The sequence below is a fragment of the Camelus ferus genome, chromosome 4, assembly GCF_009834535.1.
Source record: "Camelus ferus isolate YT-003-E chromosome 4, BCGSAC_Cfer_1.0, whole genome shotgun sequence".
Classification (NCBI taxonomy): domain Eukaryota; kingdom Metazoa; phylum Chordata; class Mammalia; order Artiodactyla; family Camelidae; genus Camelus; species Camelus ferus.
Window position 1 is genome coordinate 4,468,867 of NC_045699.1, and position 21,160 is coordinate 4,490,026.

At 38.3% G+C, this 21,160-nt stretch overlaps 1 protein-coding gene across 3 annotated transcripts in view; it reads left to right on the forward strand.

The window, feature by feature from the left end:
* Positions 1–3,689: 3,689 nt before the first annotated feature.
* Positions 3,690–21,160, forward strand: part of PTPDC1 (protein tyrosine phosphatase domain containing 1) — a 54,187-nt gene continuing 36,716 nt past the window's right edge. Inside the window, exon 1 of one of the 3 annotated variants that reach the window (XM_032477433.1) lies at positions 3,690–3,758. The gene's annotated coding sequence lies outside the window, so the exon portion shown is untranslated. Of the gene's footprint in view, positions 3,759–3,781; positions 4,076–21,160 lie in introns of those variants that run through there. The other 2 variants (XM_032477434.1, XM_032477432.1) reach the window with 2 other exon arrangements.

Sequence of the window (21,160 nt, forward strand, 5' to 3'; positions counted from 1 at the left end):
CTGACCATCCCTCCTTCACCAGACCATTGAATGACCTCTCCACATGGCGGATAATGTGAATTGATCCCTGGGACCATTCCCATTCCAGCCGCCTTCTGGTTGGAGATGCCGGCAACTACACTTCCCACATTCTCTTGAAGCTACGTTCTTGTATAAATTAGGATTCTGAGGTTTGAAGGCGGAAGTGAGGTACAGGTTCTCTGCCTTCACCTTCAGCTCTTTCTACTAGGAAGCAAAGTTTTGGATAGGTTAAGGTTTTCCCGTCAAGTTCCCAATATCCCTTCTCCATCCCAGACACTATTACAGCAGCTTCAGCAGCAGCACCTACTATCCACTCTGGCTTCCTATTCCTGGATTGCAGCTACTAGGTGTGTCTTGAACTCACAATACTGGTGGAGGTGTTGAAAGTAGACGCTCTCCTAGGTCGTCAGTTCTGTTTCATTTTGGGTGGAAGGATACAACAGTTTTAAGCCTTTCAAAATTTAGAAATCGAGAGAATCCATGCATAACGTCAAAGTAATCCTTTTTCCACTGGGGAACCTTGTTTGTTGTTGAGTTGAAACCCCAAGAAGCCTGTTAGGTGACCATGGAATGAGAATAAATTTGGATACGGTTTGAGTTATTGTTGCACACATTATTCAAAAAAAATGTTTTTGTGGAACATCCCATGCAAGTTGTCATAGAGAAATGATGTCTGCATAGTCCATATTTTCCATAATAGTGCTGATTTAAAATATGAAGTGTTTAATTTTTGGTTAGAAAATACGATCACAATAACTAAAGAGTACATATTTTCAGGAACTAAAATATAGTATTTATATCCAGTTGTGAGATGTGGAAATGAAGTAATGAGAGTCTAGGTTATTGGGTTTGCTAAAGGAAATATCACACGCATAACCTCTACCCTCAGTTGTGTTTCCATACAATCTTGTAATCTTTTCATGATCCACAGGCAACTCCCTCACCCTCTCTCTCGTGGGGATGTTTAAACACCCAACTCCCCATCCCACAACTTTTCCTCCCACTCTTGGTAGGTGATCTGATTGGCTTTTCTTGAGTCAACTGCCCATGCCTTAGCTGGGGAAGCAGAGGATGTCTAAATTAAGAACGCCACCAAGAATGCAAACAAGGTAAAGTAACTCCCTCCAAAACTAGGAGGAAATGGATGCCAGTGGCCAAAGTATACAAACTCCTTGGTGTACATATATGATCCATCATAAGGCACTGCTTAACTCTTCAGTACGCTGTCCTATCCCCTCTCTCTTCATACCCAGCAGTCACATACATACAACTCACCCTCTTTGCCATGAACTACCATTTCCTATGCTTAGCTTGCTGGTCTCCAGTTCAATTTTCAAGAACTCGTTCAGTCATCATTTCTAGAAAGTCTTCTCTGACAACTCCCCACTCCTCCCTCCCCTCCCCTCCAGGTTGGATGCCCTTCTCATGTGTTCCCATACCACACATAGTTACCATGATGTGTTAAATTTATACTCTTGTCTTTCTCCTCATAGACTGTGGGCTCCCTAAAAGCAGGGATTATCTCACTAATCATTTATGCTTAATGCAGCAGCAAGTAATTCATAGGCATTGAAGTTTATTGATTGCAAAACAAAAACAAAAACAACCCCCCAAAGCTAATCCTGTTTCTTATTAATAAACCCTATTACGGGCACTCTTCTCCCCTGGACAGTGCTGAGAAACACCAAGTTCAACCATTTCAATTCTCTTTTAGATTCTGTTTATCAAGTTTTTGTTTTTACATCCCTGTTCTGGTGTTTTGACATGACTATATTTTTACATTGGTCTATTATGTGATGTCTCTTCCTATGCTACAGGGGAGTGGCCTTATCCTTGATTGATTCTTGGCAGCTTTAGAACAAGTGGCCCTTGTTAACTTAATACACAAAATTATATTCCTTCCGCCCATGTGCTTGTAATACTGCATAGCAACTCATACCAGACCATTTGGTTTATCTACCATTTGTCACCCATTTCTTTGCATTCATCTGCATCACAGGTCTGGTAATGCCCACCCATCTTGCAGATTGTTGAAAATTAAATAGGAAAACATACATATAGCCTCTAGCACAGGGTCAGCCAGAGTATACATTTGTCTAGTAAGTTGTTCAGCACATCCAGGGGAAGGATTTATTTCTACGAGTTGTGTGATACAGGACCACTTGCAAAACTTTATAAAAAGAAAAAAGAAAAAGAGGTGATAGCAGAGACTATTAGCTGTCCTGTTGCAAAAAAATGTTACAGCTCGGTGTTACAGCTCAGTTATGACAGCAACCTAGAACCAGGCGAGAGACAAAGCAGCACTTGGAGAGTTGGAGAACTCAGGTTTATTATGCCAGCAGGCCCAAAGGAGTTAACACTCCAAACTCTGGACCCCATCTGTACATTTACACAGGCTTTTATAGACTGCCAGTTTACACTTTGCAATATCGTAGGCAAATAAGGTGTAACAGAAGTTGACTAATTAGGAACAAGCTTTGTAGAAATGGACCAATCAGGAGGGAGAGAAATAACCAACCAGGAGTGAGCTCCATGCAAATGAAGTACTACAAACGGACCAATCAGAAGTTAGGGAAATGGACCAATCAGGAGTGAAGGAAATAACCAAACAGGAGTGAGCTCAGGGAATCAATAGAATTATAGGGATAAGTTTGGCTTTCCTAGAAGTAAGCCATTTCAGAGGCAAAAAGTGATATAGAGCCTCTGGGCCAGGGAACCGGATTGTGCTGGCAGGAGAGTAGTGGCCGTACCTAGGGGTCCTGCCGGTCTTTTTATGGGGCTTCCCACCTCAGTCCCTCCAAATGCATTCTTCCCTTCTTTTTTTTGAAAGGGGATTTTATTGCGGGCAGAAATATATTTAGGCTACATTTCCCAGCTAGGTGAGGCCATGTTGCTAAGCTCAAGTCTACAAGATGTGGGTATAAGTTGTTTGGGGCTTCTGGAAAGGCCCTTTCTAAAATAAGGACGTGATGTCTGGAGCCCCAACAATCATTTTTGGCCCAATTTGGGGATAGAAGCCAAGCAGTAAGGATAGAGCAGAGAGTCTGGATCTCTGAAGTACTTACCTAACACTTTCTGAGAGACGTAAAAAAGACTTATGGATTTAGGATATTGGAATCTGGGGATTTCTGTTATACAAAGGCTAACTCATGAGTCCATCTGTTAACGGAGCTGGTGTGGAGCTGACTCCTGGCCTTGCTCTAATCCTAGTACTCCTATGCCTCCTGGCGTCCTTGGGAACATTGGGACCATCTTGATGCCAGGTGGCCAGTACGATGACACTACAGGAAGAAAAGGCGGGAAACAGGCTCCTGATCCTCGGGGGAGAGGCTGGCCAAACCCCATACTCTGTGAGCCCTCCTCCCACGTACTCCTTTCCCTTCTTTCTCCCGCCGAACTCCGGTGTGTTCCACACAGCAGGAGTCAGAGCCGGACTTCGGTTACTCGCAGCCATGCAGAATCCAGCCCCAGAGCAGCCAACGCCGTCAGGCCCCAACCCCCAATCGCGGCCCTGAAGCGGCTCCCCATCGACCCTTTGGCCCGCGCCAGCCGCCCGCTTTCAAAGCGCCGGGAGTCGCCGGCGGCGTCACAGGCCGTCTCGAGCTGCCATTGGCCAGCGCGTGTCACGTGCGGCAGCGCGCGGCGGTGATTGGTGCGGTGCTAGGCGGCGGGGGCGGACGCGCCGAGGACAACAGAGGGAGCGGTTCCTCCACCCGAGCGCCTGGTTGCAGTGAGTGGTAGGCTTGGCGGGCTGCGTGGTCGGGCGGGGCCGTGAGGGGCGGTAGTGGTGCCCATCCTGCCGAGGGTGGTGAGGGGGCCGCGGGGCCTTCGGGACGCCCCGGCGAAGCGAGGCTTGCGGAGCCCGGTTGGGGCCGGGGCCGGGGCCGGGGTCAGCTGGGGCGGCGGGGCGGGGCCGGCGCGGGAGGCTGCACCGCCGACCCGCCCGCCGCCGCGAGGGCTCTGGATGCTGAGCCGGGGACGGGCTCGCGACCTGCAGTTGATGTAGCTGCGCGTGCGACTCCAGCCGCGTCTTAAACGTCTGGTTCCTCGCGCGGTGAGTGCTGGAGGGCACCTCAGTGCGGGGGATGGGCCTGGATCTCGGGGGCTACAGGGCCGGGGCGCGAGGGGCCGCCCGCTCCCGGACCCGACCTTATCTGGGGAGGGTGAAGTCGGTATTCTCCCGTAAAAGCCCCTGATTTTTAAACACTGGCAGCTAATTAAAAGTAAACAAGTAAACACGGGGGGAGCCAAACAGCTCGTTGACGGGCTGGTTCTAGACCGTTAGTTTGTAGCTCAGACGCAGACCCGATTCTGCCTCTGATTTGTGGTATGACCTTGACCAAGTCTCCTCTCATATCCTTCGGGGACAAAAGGGTCTTAGTGCCGTGGCTTGTGGCCTTCCAGAGGGACACAGAACATAAACAGATGTACAGTCTGTCTGTGGCGTTAAGATGTTAATGGGGGCTGAGGGATTAGAATAGAAAATGTCTACAAAGGCTCCTGCGGGGAGACGGAGGGAAATGGGAAAAAGGTGAGAAACAGTGTTTTAAGGGAAGGGATAAACAGACGTTCGTGTGATGCTGGTGTATATTGAGGGGTTAAAACAAGCTAGCCTTCATAGACTTAGAGCTGGAAGTAACCCGAGAGGTCATCTAAGTATTAGAAAAGTTTTGTGACACCATACATGTGCACACACGTAATTTTACATCGTCTCCATACAGTCATTCCACTTTCTGTATGAGAAAATTGCGGGCCAGAGGGTTTGAGTGCCTTGCTGCAGCCAGAGCTATTAAATGGGAGAGCTGGGGTTTAAACCCAAGTGTGTGTGGCTCCAAACCTGCCCACTCTTCATGTTGCGTCTCAGCGTCGGATCCAGTTGTGTCCCAGTCTCTTTGTGCACAAGTATTCCACTTTGTGACTTTTTAAAAATGAAGATTTCTAGCCCCCGACTTCAGAAACGTGAATTCAGTGTCTGGGACCGGGCCTGGAAATCTGCATTTTAACAACTTTCCTGGGTGATTCCATTTTGGTGATCCTGGGACCATTTTGAGAATAACTACTCAAGTCTAATTTCCCACCCAGTACTCATGTCGTCATGGGGTTGTACCTAAGGGATTTAAAATTCCCCTTTCCAGAGCAGAGATTCCATCTCCTCTTCCAGATAGGTAACTGGCCAGACTTTGGGAGGAAATCTTTTGTTGGGAGAAGCCAAGGTTTATGAAATAGCACCTTCTACAGCTCTCAGTTTGAGAGAAAGTGCTGACAATTTTGCTTTGCTTTTTTTTTTTCTTTCTTCTTTTTTTTTTTTTTCAGTACTAGTCTGATCCTCCTTTTAAAAAAAAAAAACAGGCTCATGGCATTTATTTTAAAGTTAATATTGAACAAACTTTAAAACGCCATGAAAAATTTAAAAACCCATATGTAAAAACACAATTCACCCATAATGCTACCAGTTTAACAGTTATTTTCGTGTTCTGTTAGATTGTTCTATTATCTCCCACTTGTTAATCATATACATTGCTCAGGTTCACATGATTTAGAAAATTCTTCTAAGAGATAGTCTTGAACCTCATAATTCCAATTGGAAGTCTGAAAATTATTCTGAAGATAAACCTTAAATCATAGCTCTCACAAGGCATATCTCATTCTTTTTCCGAATGTCTCAAATTCTGAAGATTTTTCTTTAGTTCTAAAACAAGTGGTATAGCAGGTATGAAAAGGTACACATTGGAGAGTTTCTTTTCCAGTGACTTCATCTGTTCTTTCCCGTATCACTTCAGCCTGACCAAAAGATATATTTAGTTACTTAATTTGCTTGTATGTTTCCTATTCTAAAAATTGTATGACTTGAATCATCGAAGCATTTCTTTGCAAATATTAACTATCATTTAATGCACTTTGTTGCTTAAAAGGTTTTATTTATTTTTTCTGGTTCTAGTGGAGGCAATATGGGATAGAGGAAATAAAGTGGACTTTGGTTTAAGGAAGAACAGGTTGTCCAGTCCCAATTCCAGCACTTTTTTGACCTTTGGCCAGTGACTTCCTCTCTGATCCTCACTTTGCTCATCTTCAAGATGGGGACAGTGCCACCAGGGTTTTATCTGAGACAGCATTTATATGAGAACCAAGCACAACTGTTTTCAGTTCTCTTTCTCCTTCACTCTCTTTACAGCAAATTTGTAAGTTCCAGTCCTGCTGTATAATATTTGAGATCATTTTCATTTCCAAAAAAGATGTAGGGTTTGTTTTTTTTTTTGGAGGCTCTTCTTTGTGTGAGACATAAAAAGATCCAAAAAATTATAGTGAGCCACCTTAAAAAAATTGGGGGCGGGGGGGAATCTAATGGCATAGACCATCCATCTCTTAATCATATTTTTGCCCTCTGTGACTAAAATCATCCTTTTGTTAATTCAGTAAGTATTTATAAACACTTATTAGTGCCAGGCACTGTGTTAGAGGTGGAGGCTAAAACAGCGAAGAAGACAAACAGCCCTGCCTTATCTTAGAGAAATCATATAGGAAAAGGATAATAAATGAATAAAACAAGATAGTTACAGATTGTGATAAATGCAGAGACAATAAGACTATACAGTGTCTGAATTTTAACATGATGGGGAAATGTTCCTCACTAAGTTTAATTTGTAACAAAATACTGGTTAGAAAATTCTCAAAAAGTCTCAGTTAAGATTGTGGAAGTAGGTTGTGTGTCAGAAAATGAGGAACTCAAGGAAAACAAAGGAGCCCAGTTAAAGGTTTCCAAGGTCCAAAATACTTTGATAGTTGATCCAAGAGACATAAACCTGTCAATGTTTTGATAGTTCTTTGCCTTGACATTTAAGAAATTATAATCTTATTTTTCTTGGAAATCATTCCCTTTATTAACAGTTAGTATGGGCACCTAGTTTGGTAGAAAACTGTGTCCAAACAAAATCTTTCTCAGTGGTTTCGGTAAAATTCATTGATTCTTAAGCCCATAGGAATTTTAACACAAACAATGAGTATGGACTGATCATTAAAACAGGTGTCTGAGAGAACTAGTCCAGTAACTTTAGACATAATTTAGATGTTATGTATCTTTATTTTTCTAGTTATTCAGTAATCAGTCTGATCACAGTAAGTTGAACAAATTGGATTTTTAAGGAAACTGAATTTTGCAAGTGACTAGTTGCAATGATGAGAATTTGAAACTCCCTTATCTTTTTACTTGCATGAAAAAAATAACTTGAAAACATTGATAGGGGATTCTGCTTCAGCATGTTTTTAGTTTGTTATTGATCATCTTTTTTCGGCTATCTAGTTAAGTATTTGGACATTACTTTTTTGGTCATCATTTAAAACCTAACTTTTATTCTCTTGGGTGGTAAATAAACCTTTATCACTTTAATCCCTAGCTTTTTGAGCAGCAGGTTCTAGCTTCTTTGTTCTTTCTCTGTGGGTCTGGATAAGTGTCAGTCTCTGGACCATAGTTTCCTGTCTGAATGCTGCCGTGTTTATAGCACAAGGAGTTGGCCGTTGCAGGTGGAGAATGGTTTGGAAAAGGCCCACGAATAGTTGAGGAAAACAAAGGCATGCCTATTTGTCTCTGAGTCATTTCTATTCACTACAGCTCAAGCAGCACCATTTCTTTTGCCCATTTGATCTAGTAATTCCCTTCAGAAGGGAAAGTTGTTTGGCCTTATAAAATTCAGGACTTTATTTCATCAGAAATTTTTGAGCACTTACTATATCCTAGACATTGTGATAGTTTAAGTGGATCTATGATAGATTCAGTGGCAAATTCCTCTATGTTTAAGGAGGCCCACGTGATCTTAGCTACTCATGGAAACAGCTTCTCATTTAGAATCATGTCTTTGCAAAGTCAGTCTTAATGTTACTTTTATAGCTTTATTGAGACTAATTCAACAACTAATTAATATAGCTAGGTGGAAAGTGTTCTAAAGAGTTTGTATCTTCTCCATTTAAAAAAAATCTGTTTTAGGAATTAAATTGCCCAATAGTTTAATCAGTGCCGTGACTGTGTTTTTATTCTATGCACAGTGCTGTTTCCCAAGAAGTTTGCATGTAATATGTATCAACTTCTAAAAGTAATGTTTTTTATATAAAGGTAATATGTATTCAGCGTCAAACTTAGAAAATATCGATAGTCAGAAAATAAAAAATACTTTGTTAATATTTTTATATATATTCTTCCAGTCTTTGTGTACATATTTTATTTGATAAAAATGAGATTGTACTCTGCATTCCATTTTACAGCTTATTTTTAATCTAGTATTATAGGGCAGATAAATGTGTTTCCTACTCACATGATTCCAGTTTTTTTTAAGCAGATGTTTTATTGCTAGAATAGGGACCACAAAAAACTATTTATTAAAATACTCTGCAGAGTAAATTCAGAAACCTGATCTACTCACTCAGGAACAAAATGCACTTCTCTGCCCCTTTCCTTCCTTAATTCTGTCCCACTTACCCCCACACTGCCCACTTGCCCATCCCCAGGAGGGTTCTCCTGGGGCAGTCTCGGAATGGAGGTTTATCTAGTCAGTTACACATTGTTAGCACTTTTAATTTTCTTCTTTTCAAACTTGTTCAGCCAATCCTTCAGAATTTTTATTTTTTGCTTTATTTGCTAAAGGCAAACATCAAGAATGGAGTTGGGAGGATTTGGAGTAATAAGGAAAAATAAAATCATAGGCTAGTAATCTTTCTCAGAATTGTAGGGAAAGGGGAGATAATTGAATAAAAATACGTTTAGAGTTGAATAATAGACATTAGAGTTTTAAATTTATGTGTTCCAAAGAAAATGGCCCAATTTTCAAATTCCATTTTGCCTTTTTATATTACTTCAAACTTTATAGCAATTTTGTTATATCTATTGCTGATGTGCAAATATATTTGACTTATTATCCTTGTTTGGAAATATTCATTGTGTTTTTTTTAATGGAAGTATAGTTGATTTACAATGTGTTAGTTTCAGGTATACAGCAGAGTGATTCAGTTATATATATTCTTTTTCAGATTCTTTTCCATTATAGGTTATTATAAGATATTGAATGTAGTTCCCTATGCTATACAGTAGGTCCTTGTTGTTTATCTACTTTGTATATAGTAGTGTGTTTATGTTAATCCCAAGCTCCTAATTTATCCCTCTGGCCCCAATTCCCCTTTGGTAACCAAATATTTGTTTTCTGTGAGTCTATTTTTGACCTAAATAAGTTCATATGTATCAGGTTTTTTTAGATCCCACTTTATAAGTGATACTGTATGATAGTTATCTTTCTTACTTCACTTAATATGATCATCTTGAGGTCCATCTGGAAATACACAATATCTTTGTCTTCATTCTCAGTTCTTTATATTATATGAGAAATTATGTATAAATGACTCAAGTCACAGATTATGTTTATATTAAATATTAAAAACAATGGCAGGAGTGGGTTTTAAATTATAGCATGAAAGCAAATACCTAAAGATGTACATAATTGTAACCAGCGCAACTATAAAATCTTTTGAAAATAAATTTATTTCTATAAATGTAAAATATTGAGTTTAAAAATTCAGATAATATCAATAGACCAAAAAGAAAAAGCGCTTAGCATCCCACCACTGTTAATACTCCATCATTTTACTAGTCTAATTTGCCTTTCTCTTCCCTAATCTATAGTGGATTCTGTTCTTAATGGTCATATAAAATAACAACTCTCCTGCGAGTGCTTTAACTCTTTATTTGAAATAAATAGATATATGTTATCTATTTTGAAAGTTTGTTTAAAGTTTGTTTTAGTCACCTGGGTGGTAACAAAATAGGAAATAATATAAGTAATAACGGTAGTATAATTAATAATGGAAAATGTAAAAATTGTATAAAGGAAAAAAAATGTTTTGTGAAGGTCCTAGTATGCCTCTAACTTAGCTTGCCTAGTTTTGTCAGTAGAAGGTTGTACAGAATCAGCTGACTCTTGTTCAGCACTTTCTTTTCCTTTGAGCAAAAGTTTATTGAAAACAGGAGGTTTTCTTCTCTCTGTGACTGTGTGTGTGATGCACGTGGGAAAAGTATTCTCATTTAGATAATTTTCTTCGCTTCCATCTGATGCAAATGACTAGACATTTCAAAACAGGAAAAACAGAGTTCTAATTATTTGTGAATTTTTAAAGTGTGAATGCCATCAATGATCTATATTGCTATAAAGAGAATATAGAATAATTACGCTTCTAGCTCGCGTACCTTTCAAAGTATTTCTAATTGATGATTACATGGATCAGTGGTAGACCTCCTTGACAGACAAATCCAACTTCAAAATTCCTCACGTTGGTGAAGATGGAAGTAAAATTGAACTATTTTTCTTTATATTAAATTTTGGACTTAAATTTTATACTCTTTTTAAAACTAACTTTTCTAAGTGATGGTAACAGTATAGAATGGAAGTAATATAATATCCTTTTGCCACATAAATGGTGAAATGTATTGGTTTCAGCAGAGTGGATCCTGTTGTACTGGGCATTTGGAGAAGAGATTTTAACATATATCAATCACTTACTTTGTGTTAGACTTTTGCAATCAAGTCAGCCCATTACAGTACTAACCTTCATTCATAAGCCTGTCCCTCAGGTCGTAATGAACAACTCTGACCCCTTTTCTGTACAACAGTCCTTTAACTATTTGGATTTGTTACTCCCTGGATATGTGCTTTCGTCCTTTCTTCCAGACAACAACCTTTTAAAAGGTCAGGGGCTAGTTTATCTAACTATGTATTCCCCCATGCCTCTCATAGTTCTCAGTAGCTAGCAGGGGCTCAAATATTTATTCCATTGAATTGGACTGTTGTTCATGTGGGTTCCTAACTATCCTGGCCTTGTCCCGTCTATACATATTCCAGTTTGTCTCTCCCTTGTAAGGTATGTTCCTGGTATGTTCTGTCTTCCTACTTGGAAAAAAATTGAAAATTTTAATTTGAAAAATCGAATTAAAAAAATACTTGCACAAAGACACAATTTTATTTGGTTGAAAATTGGAAAAAATATCAAAGATGACCTAATTTTATTACTATGGAGCATGTCAAAGTTTTCTGTTACCAGACAGTTACAACTGAAAGCGGCGTTGTGTTCCTTAATGCTCAGCGTGTTGGAGCATTTGCCACTGGGGGCTCTTCCAGTTGGCTTCTGTATCCCTTTGACATATCCCCACCAGTTTGTGTTTTGAACACCTCGCTGCTTTCTGGCACTACATACTCCGGGACCGTCTTGTATATTCCCTCCCAGATCAGCCACTTCATCAAGGGTCCCTGGGTCCTTTTATTGGAGAATGGTATTAGAAACCAGGATTTGCTCCAGGGTGCTTATCATTGCAGCTGGGGTCTGAATTCTTCTTAGACCTGTCAGTGACCAGAGCCAGGAAGTAAATGTACGTGCATTAACTTGTGAATGCGTACATGTCTGTGTTATTTCTGCTGTTACTCATCAGTTCCTAAATTAAGGAGTAAAGTCGTGTAGGAGTTCCCACTGATGTCTCAGACTCTTAATTCAGAACTACATGGTTCATTCTAGCCTTTTCCCTTTACTTATCTGTAACCTCTCATTCCCCATCTTTTTACTTAGGTTTTCAGTCCCAGGATACAGGTATAGCAGCATCAGAATTGTTACCCAGTACCTTTATGAGAAACATTACAGCTACAGCATGGTGCTTATGTACGGTTCCTTTGGTTTTGTCATGCAGTTTCCAGTCATTTCCAAAGTTATTTAGATCCTTTTCTTCCTATCCTCTCCTGTAGGGTTATATCATACATTGTAATACAATTAAATTCTTTTTGTCAGAGTCTGCATTCCCTGACTCCCATCCCCAGTTGATTTTTTTTTTTTCATTTTAAAATGTTACATTGAGGTTCATTCCTTGTGGTATAAAGTTCCCTGGGTTTTGACAAGTGGATAACATCACTGTAGTACTAGACAGAATAGTTTAATGGCTCTAAAAAAAACCGTGCTCTACTTAGCCACCCCTGCCCCTTTCCAAACCACTTGCAAAAACTGATCTGTTTTCTGTCTTTTCCAGAAAGTCATATAAATGGAATTAAACAGTATGTAGCCTGTTCCCAGACTGGATTTTTTCATTTAGCATAATGAATGCATTTAAGATTTATCCATGTTGTTGCATAGATTAACGGCTCTTTCTGTCTGATCACAAAATGATATTCATGGCATGATTATAACATCTTGGTTGTTTCCAGGTATTGGCATTTGGTAATCACGAATAAAGCTGCTGTAAAGATTCACACACACGTTTTTTTTGTGGACATACATTTTTAAATCATTTGGGTAAATACCTGGGAACACAGTTTCTGGGTCTTATGCTAAGGCTGTGTTTAGTTTTGCAAGAAACTACCAAACTATCGTCTTAAGTAGCCACTACTTTGCATTCATTCCCACCAGCGATGAAGTGAGGGTTCCTGTTGCTCCCCATCCTTGCCAGCACTTGGTGTTGCTAGGTCGTTTTTTGTTGTTTGTCTGTATATTTGTTTAGCCATTCTAATAGCTTTGTAATAGTACATCATTGTGGTTTTACTTTGCACTTCTCTGTGCTGGGCATCTTTGCGTACGCTTATTTGCATCTGTATATCATCAATGAGGTGTCTCTTCAGACTGTTTGCCGATTTTTTTTATTTAAGTAGAAACTAAAAAAATATAATATTGAGGGTTTATTTTTAATTTCAGAGCAAAGTTCAGACAATACAGAAGTACATAAAGGACATAAAATAAGATAAACGCTACCTTTTTGCTCCAAACCTAAATCTCTTAAAATAACTGATGTTAAGAGATGAACACATACGCTGCTGGTTTCCCCCCGTGCTTCTAGTAACACAAATGTATTTTTCCTATAATTTTGAAAACATGAAAGTAACTAGATTAAAATGACTACTGTGCAACTTGCTTTTAGTTTTTAATCACTGTATTATAGTCATTTTTTCAGGCCAGTGCATATGAATCTAACTTGTTAAAAATGTAACTGGTTTTCATTCCATGAAAAATGTATGCTGTAATTTGCTCAACCGTTTCTTACTCAAAAGTATTTAAATTAATACCACTATTTTTATTATGTTGGTTCAAGTTGGGTATACTGACAATTTTTCTTTTTCAAAGTAGACGCTTTGCATTTCCATGAGAGTTCTATAATTGGCTTGTCAATTTCTACCCAAAAAAAAGAATCTTACCAAATTTTGGTTGAGATTACAATGGATCTATAGGTCATCGTGGGGAGAATTGATGATATCTTAGTCTTCTGAACTACTGACACAGTAGATCTTGCCTTTTTTTAGGTCCTCTTTTTGTTTTTTCCCATTAGTATTTTACAGTTTTCAGTATACAGCCTTTTCACATCTTTTGTCAGATGTATCACTAAATAGTTCATACTTCTTGATGCTATTGTAAATGTGTTTTCTAATTTTAATTTTGTTTATATTTATTATATAAAAACATGATTAATTTTTGTATGTTGATCATGCATACCACAACCTTATTAAGTTGGCTTATTATTTCTAGTAGATTTTTTATGGATTGCATCAGATGTTCTATATAGATGATAAGTCATTCTGAATAAATGTAATTTTTCCTGCCTCCAAATTGTATTTAATAAAAGTGGTGAGAGTGGACATGCTTGTTTCAATGGGGAGAATACATGGAATTGAATGAAATTTTAACATAGCAAAAATTTGTGGGCCACCGAAAGCAGTGCTGAGAGAAGGTGCAAGACTGGTTCAGTATTTGAAAATCAGTGAATGTAACTCACCGTATTAGCAGATTAAAGAGACAAAAATCATAATTATATCAATTGATACAGAAAAAGCATTTGGCGTAATTCAACGTTGACTCATAAAAAAAAAAAAAACAACTCTCAGAAAGTTAGGAATAGAGGGGAACTGCCTCAACTTGAAAAAGAGCAGTTTAAGAAAACAATCCCATTTTTCTGTGTGTATTGAGATGGTTATATGTTTTTTACCCTGCATGTTGTTTACATGGTATATATCACATTGATTTGAGGGTGTTGAACCATTCTTGCCTCCCCAGAATAAATCCCATTTGATCATGGTGTATGATCCTTTTAATGTATTGTATTCAGTTTGCTAATATTTTGTTGAGGATTTTTGCATCTAAGTTTGTCAGAGATTTTGGCCTGTAATTTTCTTTTTTTGGTTTGTCTTTATCTGGTTTGGTATCAGGGTGATGTTGGCGTCACGAAATGGGTTAGAAAGCATTCTCTCTTCTTTGGTATTTTGGATGAGCTTGATAAGGATAGAGATTAAATCTTCTTTGAATGTTTGAAAGAATTTACCTGTGAAGCTGTCTGGTCCTGGACTTTTGCTTTGGGGAAGGTATTTTATAACTGTTTTAATCTCTATACTAGTGATTTGTGTAATCAGATTTTCTGTTTCTTCGTGATTCCAGTTTTGGAAGGTTGTATGATTCTAAGAATTATTCTATTTCTTCTAGGTTGTCCAATTTATTAGCATATAGTTTCATAATATTCTCTTATAATTCTTTGTATTTCTGTGGTATTCGATCTGGTCTATTTCCCTTGCTTCCTAATGTATTCTGTATCACGTGTATTGAGTTCTTCAGCTGCAGAATTTGTTTGTTTGTTTTTTAAGAGTTTCAATCTCTTTAGTGAAGTATTCTTTCTGTTTATTAATTATGTTTCTGTGCTCACTGAACTGCCTTTCTGAGTTTTCTCGTAGCTCGTTGAGTTTCTTCGTGACAGCTATTTTGAATTCTCTGTCAGATCACAGCATTCCATGAGATTAAATTCGGTTTCTGGGAAGTTGTTTTCTTTTTGTGGTCCACTGTTCACTGTTGTTTATGAGATGCTTGATGAGTTGTTCCTACGCCAGTGCCTTTGAAGTAGTGAATACTTTTCTACTTGATTCTAATAATTCAGCAGAAAGATACTAGAGGATTTTCTTTTGTTTTCTAGTAGGTGGCACTGTAGTACAAGTTTTTGTTTTGTCTGACAGGATCCCCTGAGTCACAGACTCTGCCACCAAGGATGAGGGTGGGGAGCTGGGGTCATGCAGACACCTCTGCTGTGTCTGGTGTTGTAAGGTTTGCAGACTCCATTGCTGCGGGTACAGTAACGGAGCCAGACTCGTGGGCATCTAGGTGGCTGGGAGGATGGGGTCCTGGGCTGCTAGTACTGCTAGTACTAGTTGCTGCCCAGTTACCTGTGGCCGTGGGTGCCACTGCTGCCTGTCGGGAGGTCAGAGTCATGGTACACACGACTCAGGAGGGTGGAACGTGCCAACTCAGTGGAAGCTCAGCTAAGAGAGAACAAAAACTTGTGCTATAGTGCCACCTACTGGAAAACAAAGGAAAATTCTCTAATTTCTTCCCTGTTGAATTATTAGAATCAAGTAGAAAAGCGTTCACTACTTCAAATAGACTGGCAGAGGAACAACTCATTAAGCATTACAAAGAACCAGAGTTCTTGGTGTACAGGTGTGTGGTGTTCTCCAACATCCTGTTGTGTTGGACAGAAGGAGCCTTGCTGAGTGATGGTCGTTCTACTGGTTGTTGATTGAAGGGGAGCATCTCATTCCACCGTGCTGCTCACGTCACTCTCCCAGGTTTTCTGTTTCTTCTTGAAGGTGTTCCTGGTAGTTTGTGTCTTTCTAGGAATTTTTTTGGTCTTTGTTACCTATTTGTTGGCATACTTTTCTTCATAGCATTCTCTTACAATCATTATTTCTGTAAGTTCCCTCTTTTGTTCCTGATTTAGTGTGAGTTTTCTGTTGGAGACGGGGAGCAGTCTAGCTAAAAATTTATAAATTTTGTTGTTTTTTTTAAAAGAACCAACTTTGGGGTTCATTGATCTTTCTCTGTGATTTTTCTCTGTTTCATTTTTTCCCACTCTAATCATTTGCATTCATACCTTCTGCTTGCTTTGGGTTCATCTTGCTCTTCTTTTTCCAGTTGCTTAAGGTGAAAAGTTACTGATTTGAGTTCTTTCTCCTTTTTTAATATATGCATTTACAGCTATAAATTTAAATACCACTATAACTGTGCATATCATAAATTTTGACTTTTTTAATGTTTTTTTTCATTCATCCCAGAGTACTTTGATTTCCATTGTGTTTTGTTTTACCCATGGTAACTTATGCATATGTTGCTTAACTTTTATGTATCTGTAATTTTTCCACATTTTCTTCCGTTACTGATTTCTAGTTTAATTTCATTGTGATCAAAGAACATACTTTGCACGATTTAATTCTTTTTTAATTTACTGAGGTTTGTTTGATCACCTAGCATATGGTCTGTCATGGAGAATGTTTTGTGTGCACTTGAGAAAGATGTGATTTTCTGTTCTTTTTGGATCTTTAGTGCTCTGTAGGTATCTGCTGTGACTAAGTAGTTTATGGTCTTCTTCAAGTCTTCTGTTTTTGGTTGATCTTCTGCTTTGATTTCAATCCAATGTTAAAAGTGGAGTGTTGAAGTCTCCAGCTATTTTTGATGAATTGTCTGTTTCCCCTTCAGGTTTTCAGTTTTACTTCATGTATTTTGGGGCTCTGTTTTTAAGTGCAAGTATATTTATAGTCACTTTATCTTCCTGATAAATCAACCTTCTTATCGTTTTAAAATGTCTTTCTTTTGTGTTAACAGAATTTTGTGTGATATTAGTATAGCCACCTCAGCTGTATTTTGGTTACTGCTTGCACAGTCTGTATTTTTCCATCCTTTTGTTTTCAGACTAGTTTTGTGTCATTGAATCTAATGTGTCTTTTGTAGATAGTGTATAGTTGGATCTTTTTTTTTATTTTGATGGAATCTAATTTATGCTGTTTTGCTTTATGTCTTCTGGATTCACTTTTTAAAAGCAGTTTTAAAGCTCATAACAGAATTGAAAGGAAAGGTACAGAGATTTCCCATATTTCCCTTGCCCCGGCACATGCATGGCACGTTATCAACATCATTTGCTAGAAAGGTACATTTGTTACAATCAATGAACCTACACTGACACATCGTAATCTAATTATAGTTTACTTTAGGGCTCTTGATGTTGTGCATTTAATTGATTTGGACAAATGTGTAGTGACATATTTATCATCATGACATCATACAGAGTATTTTCACTGCCCTGAAGTTCCTTTAGCTCTGGCTATTCATCCCTTCCTTACCTCCTTTTCTCCCCCACCCCCAGCAACCACTGGTCTTTTTATTGTCTTCGTAGTTTTGCTTTTTCCAGAATGTCATATAGTTGGACGCATACGGTATGTAGCCTTTTCAGGTTGATTTCACTTAGTGATGTGCATTTAAGATTCCTCCATGTTTTTCATGGCCTGATAGCTCATTTCTTTTTAATATTGAATAATATTCCATTATCCGAATGTACTAAAGTTTGCTTATTCATTCACTTATTGAAAGGCATCTTGTTGCTTCCAAGTTTTATGAATAAAGCTGCCGTGAACATCCATGTGCAGGTTTTTGTGTGGACATAGTTTTCAGCCCCTTTGGGAAAATACCAAAGAGCACAAATGCTGGATTGTATAGTAAGAGTACGTGTAGTTTTGTAAGAAACTACCAAGCTTTTCCAAAGTGGCTGTACCATTTTGCATTCCCACCAGCAGTATACAAGAGGATTGCTCCACATTCTCGCCAATCACTGTTCCAAATTACTGCCATTCTAATAGGTGTGTAATGGTATCTCGTTGTTTCAGTTTGCTTTTTGCCGGTGAACTGTGATGTGGAGCTCCTTTTCATACGCTTATTTGCCATATATTTTCTTTGGTGGGATCTCCATTAAGGTCTTTGGCCTTTTTTTTAATCACATTGTTCTATTATTGTTGGATTTTAAGGGGTTTTGTATATTTTGGCTAACAGTCCATTACCAGCTGTCTCTTTTGCAAGTATTTCTCCCAATCTGTAGCTTTTCTTCTCCTTCTCTTAACATTGTCTCTCACAGAGCAGAAATTTTTAATTTTAATTAAGTCCAGCTTTTTAGTTATTTCTTTCATGGATTGTACCTTTAGTGTTGTGTCTCAAAAGGCATTACCATACTCAAGGTCTTCTCCTGTTTTTTTTTTTTTAGGAGTTTTAATAGTTTTGCATTTTACATTTGGGCCTATTATTGATTTTAAGTTAATTTTTGTAATCAGTCTAAAGGCTACATCTAGATTCTTCTTTTTTTTTTTTTAATGTGGGTGTCCTGTTGTTCCAGCATCATTTGTTTCAGAGACTGTCTTTGCTGCATTGTTTAGCTTTTGCTCCTTCATCAAAGATCACTTGACTGTACTTATGTGGATTTATTTCTGTGTTACTTGTTTTGGTGTGTTGTTCTGTATCTGTTCTTTTGCTGGTACCACATTGTTTTGATTACTGTAGCTTTATAGTAAGTTTTAAAGTTGGGTGGTGTCAGTTCTCCAGCTTAGTTTTTCTTTTGTTTTTTTATTGTGATTGGCTGTTCTAGGTCTTCTGCTTCTCCGTATGAACTTTAGAGTCATTTTGTTGATGTCCATAAAATAACTCGCTGGGGTTTTTTGGCTGAGACAGCCCTGAATCTATAGATCAAGTTGGGAAGAACTGACATCTTGACAACATTGAATCTTCCTACCCATAAACATGGAATATTTTTACATTTATTTAGTTCTTCTTTGAATTTGTTCATCAGAGTTTTATAGTTTTCCTCATACGGATTATATATGTTTATGCATATGTAGATCATTTTTTAAATCTGTTCTGCCAGTCTCTTACTTTTGAATTGGGATATGTGTATGTGATCCATTTACATTTAATATAATAAGTGATAAATTAGGATTTACACCTGCCTTTTTCCTATTTTTATCTCATATCTTTTACATTCCTTTATTCCTTGATTTTTGCCTTCCTTTGTGTTAGATATTTTTATTATATCTTTCCAATTTCCTTTTTTTTTTTTTTTTCCTTTTATATTTATTTTCAGGTTTTTTCCTTGGAATTTACCCTGGGATTTTAATTAGCATCTTAAAACAGTCTAGTTCAGATTAATATTAGTTTAATTTCAGTAGTATACAAAAGCTTTCCTGCAGTATATCTCAGTTTCCTTCTCCGTCTTTTGTACTATTATTGTCATCAAATTATACCTTTAGGCATTATAAACTTAACAACTCATTTTTTTAAATTATTGCTCTATCCAGGTATCTTTTAAAACAAGTCAACAAGAGAGTTATATTTAAAGAGTTATGTTTATATATCTTTTCATAATACCTGTTTAGTTAGCTTTTGAGGGGGGTGCTTTTTATTTCTTTGTTTGGATTCAGGTTACCTTAATATTTATTTCAGCTTGAAGGATAGCCTTTAGTTATTCCTTATAGGGCAGATCTGCTAACAACAACTCGTTCACAGTTGCTTTTTGGTTTTTGATTGATTGTTTTTATGTTTAGAGATGTCTTAATTGCTCCTTCATTTTTCAAGGAGAGTTTAGCTGAATATAGAATTCTTGGTTGACTATTTCTTTCAACACTTTGAAAGTGGTCATCTCACTGTTTTCCATCTTTGATGAGACACAGCCATCTGTTGTGTACCCTCTTCATGGGCATATTTTGTTCTACAACTTCCTCCACTCGGTTTTAGTTGGCCTCCTTACTTCCATCTGCTTTCTTTCATCCAGAAGCTTACTGAGGTAGCTAATCCATTGAATTGTTCTCTTGCTTCTTGCTCTGTGGGCTTATTCTTTTTTTAATTTCTTCTCACCAGGCTCTTAGGAGGAAGAGGAAGCTAGGGTATGAGTTCAACCCACTGCTTAAACCAGACAGTCTATGTATTTTTCTGTAGAAGGTCTAGTTTAAGCCTTTGACAGCTACACACCTGCCTGTGTGTTAAGTCATCCAAACTTGTCACCCAGATACTAGAAATATGTTTCACAGAATAGTTTTTCTTTTTGAGAAGTAGCTCGGGAAGTGGAGAGGTGTAAAATCTTGTTATCCTTCCTAGTCTGTAAATAAATGAGAAGAGTAAAGTGAGTAACAAACCCCACTTCACCCAGTGTTTTAAGCTTTTCATGTTGAATTACCTGAAAATTATATTTAAAATCTAAACAGTATGTCACAAAATATGTATTTAAAGGTCAACGTAATTATATAGCCAAATATTTGTATATTTAAGAGGAATATTCAGATAATTAACATCGGTTGGTTAGGATCCAGATTATGGTATCCAAAATGGTGCGGTATGTGATACTTGACCAAAAAGTAGCTGATGGGGAGAGTCTTTCTTACTGCTAATGCCACCTGCATAGCAGTCCCCTGATTAGGTGATGTGTTTGGTTCAAAATAGAATTTTGGTAGGAACATTAGTACCAGGTCTTACCCAGGAGTATAAGGCTCTTTCTAGATCTGGTTGATGATACAGGACTTCTTCATGTGTTTCAAGACATTGTGAAGATTGGCCCAAGAACTGTAAAAAGAAAGTTTTATTGGCTGACACTAAACAGAAGCCAGGAGACACACCTTAGCAACAATCTATAGGATACCTGCTCTTAGGTAAGTGCAAACTGCTTACCTGATGTAGTGGCTCTCAAAGCATCATCATTTCTGGAACCTAGTTAAACATGCAGATTCTTAGCCCCACCCAGACCTACGGAGTGGAAATTCTGAGGGGTGGGACCCAGGAGTCTGGATTTTTTAATAAAGCCCTCCAAGTGATTCTGATGAGTGTTGAATCGGGAACTGTTGGCCTGTTTATGAGTTCAGAAGTATCTGTGGTGGTGACGCTCATATGAGGTTGGTTCAGACCTATAGGAATAATCCACTGGGTGTGGCTGGTTGTGGGAGAAGGCTAGGGAGTGTGGAAACCTGGCTTGTGAAAACTGCTTTCGCCTGCTGTTAACATCTTACTCATCTGTTTTTATCATAATACGCTTTTTGAAGAATCTGAACCAAGCATCATATTTCTCTAAATGATGAAATAGCAAGGATCCTGCTGTAGTGTTGTTTTTCACTGATCTATGATGGGTCTCCTGAGAGCCAGGGGCCCTCCCTAAGGTGCATTTCAGGTGTGAGATTGCGGGAACCAGTGAAGTCCATCGTGAACTGCCAGACGTAATATTCAAAGCAGCCCTTAGTTCTTCCCCTGAGGAAGGAAGGAAGGAAAAGTTGTTTTTTAAATGTTGCCTGCCTGCTGCTGCTGC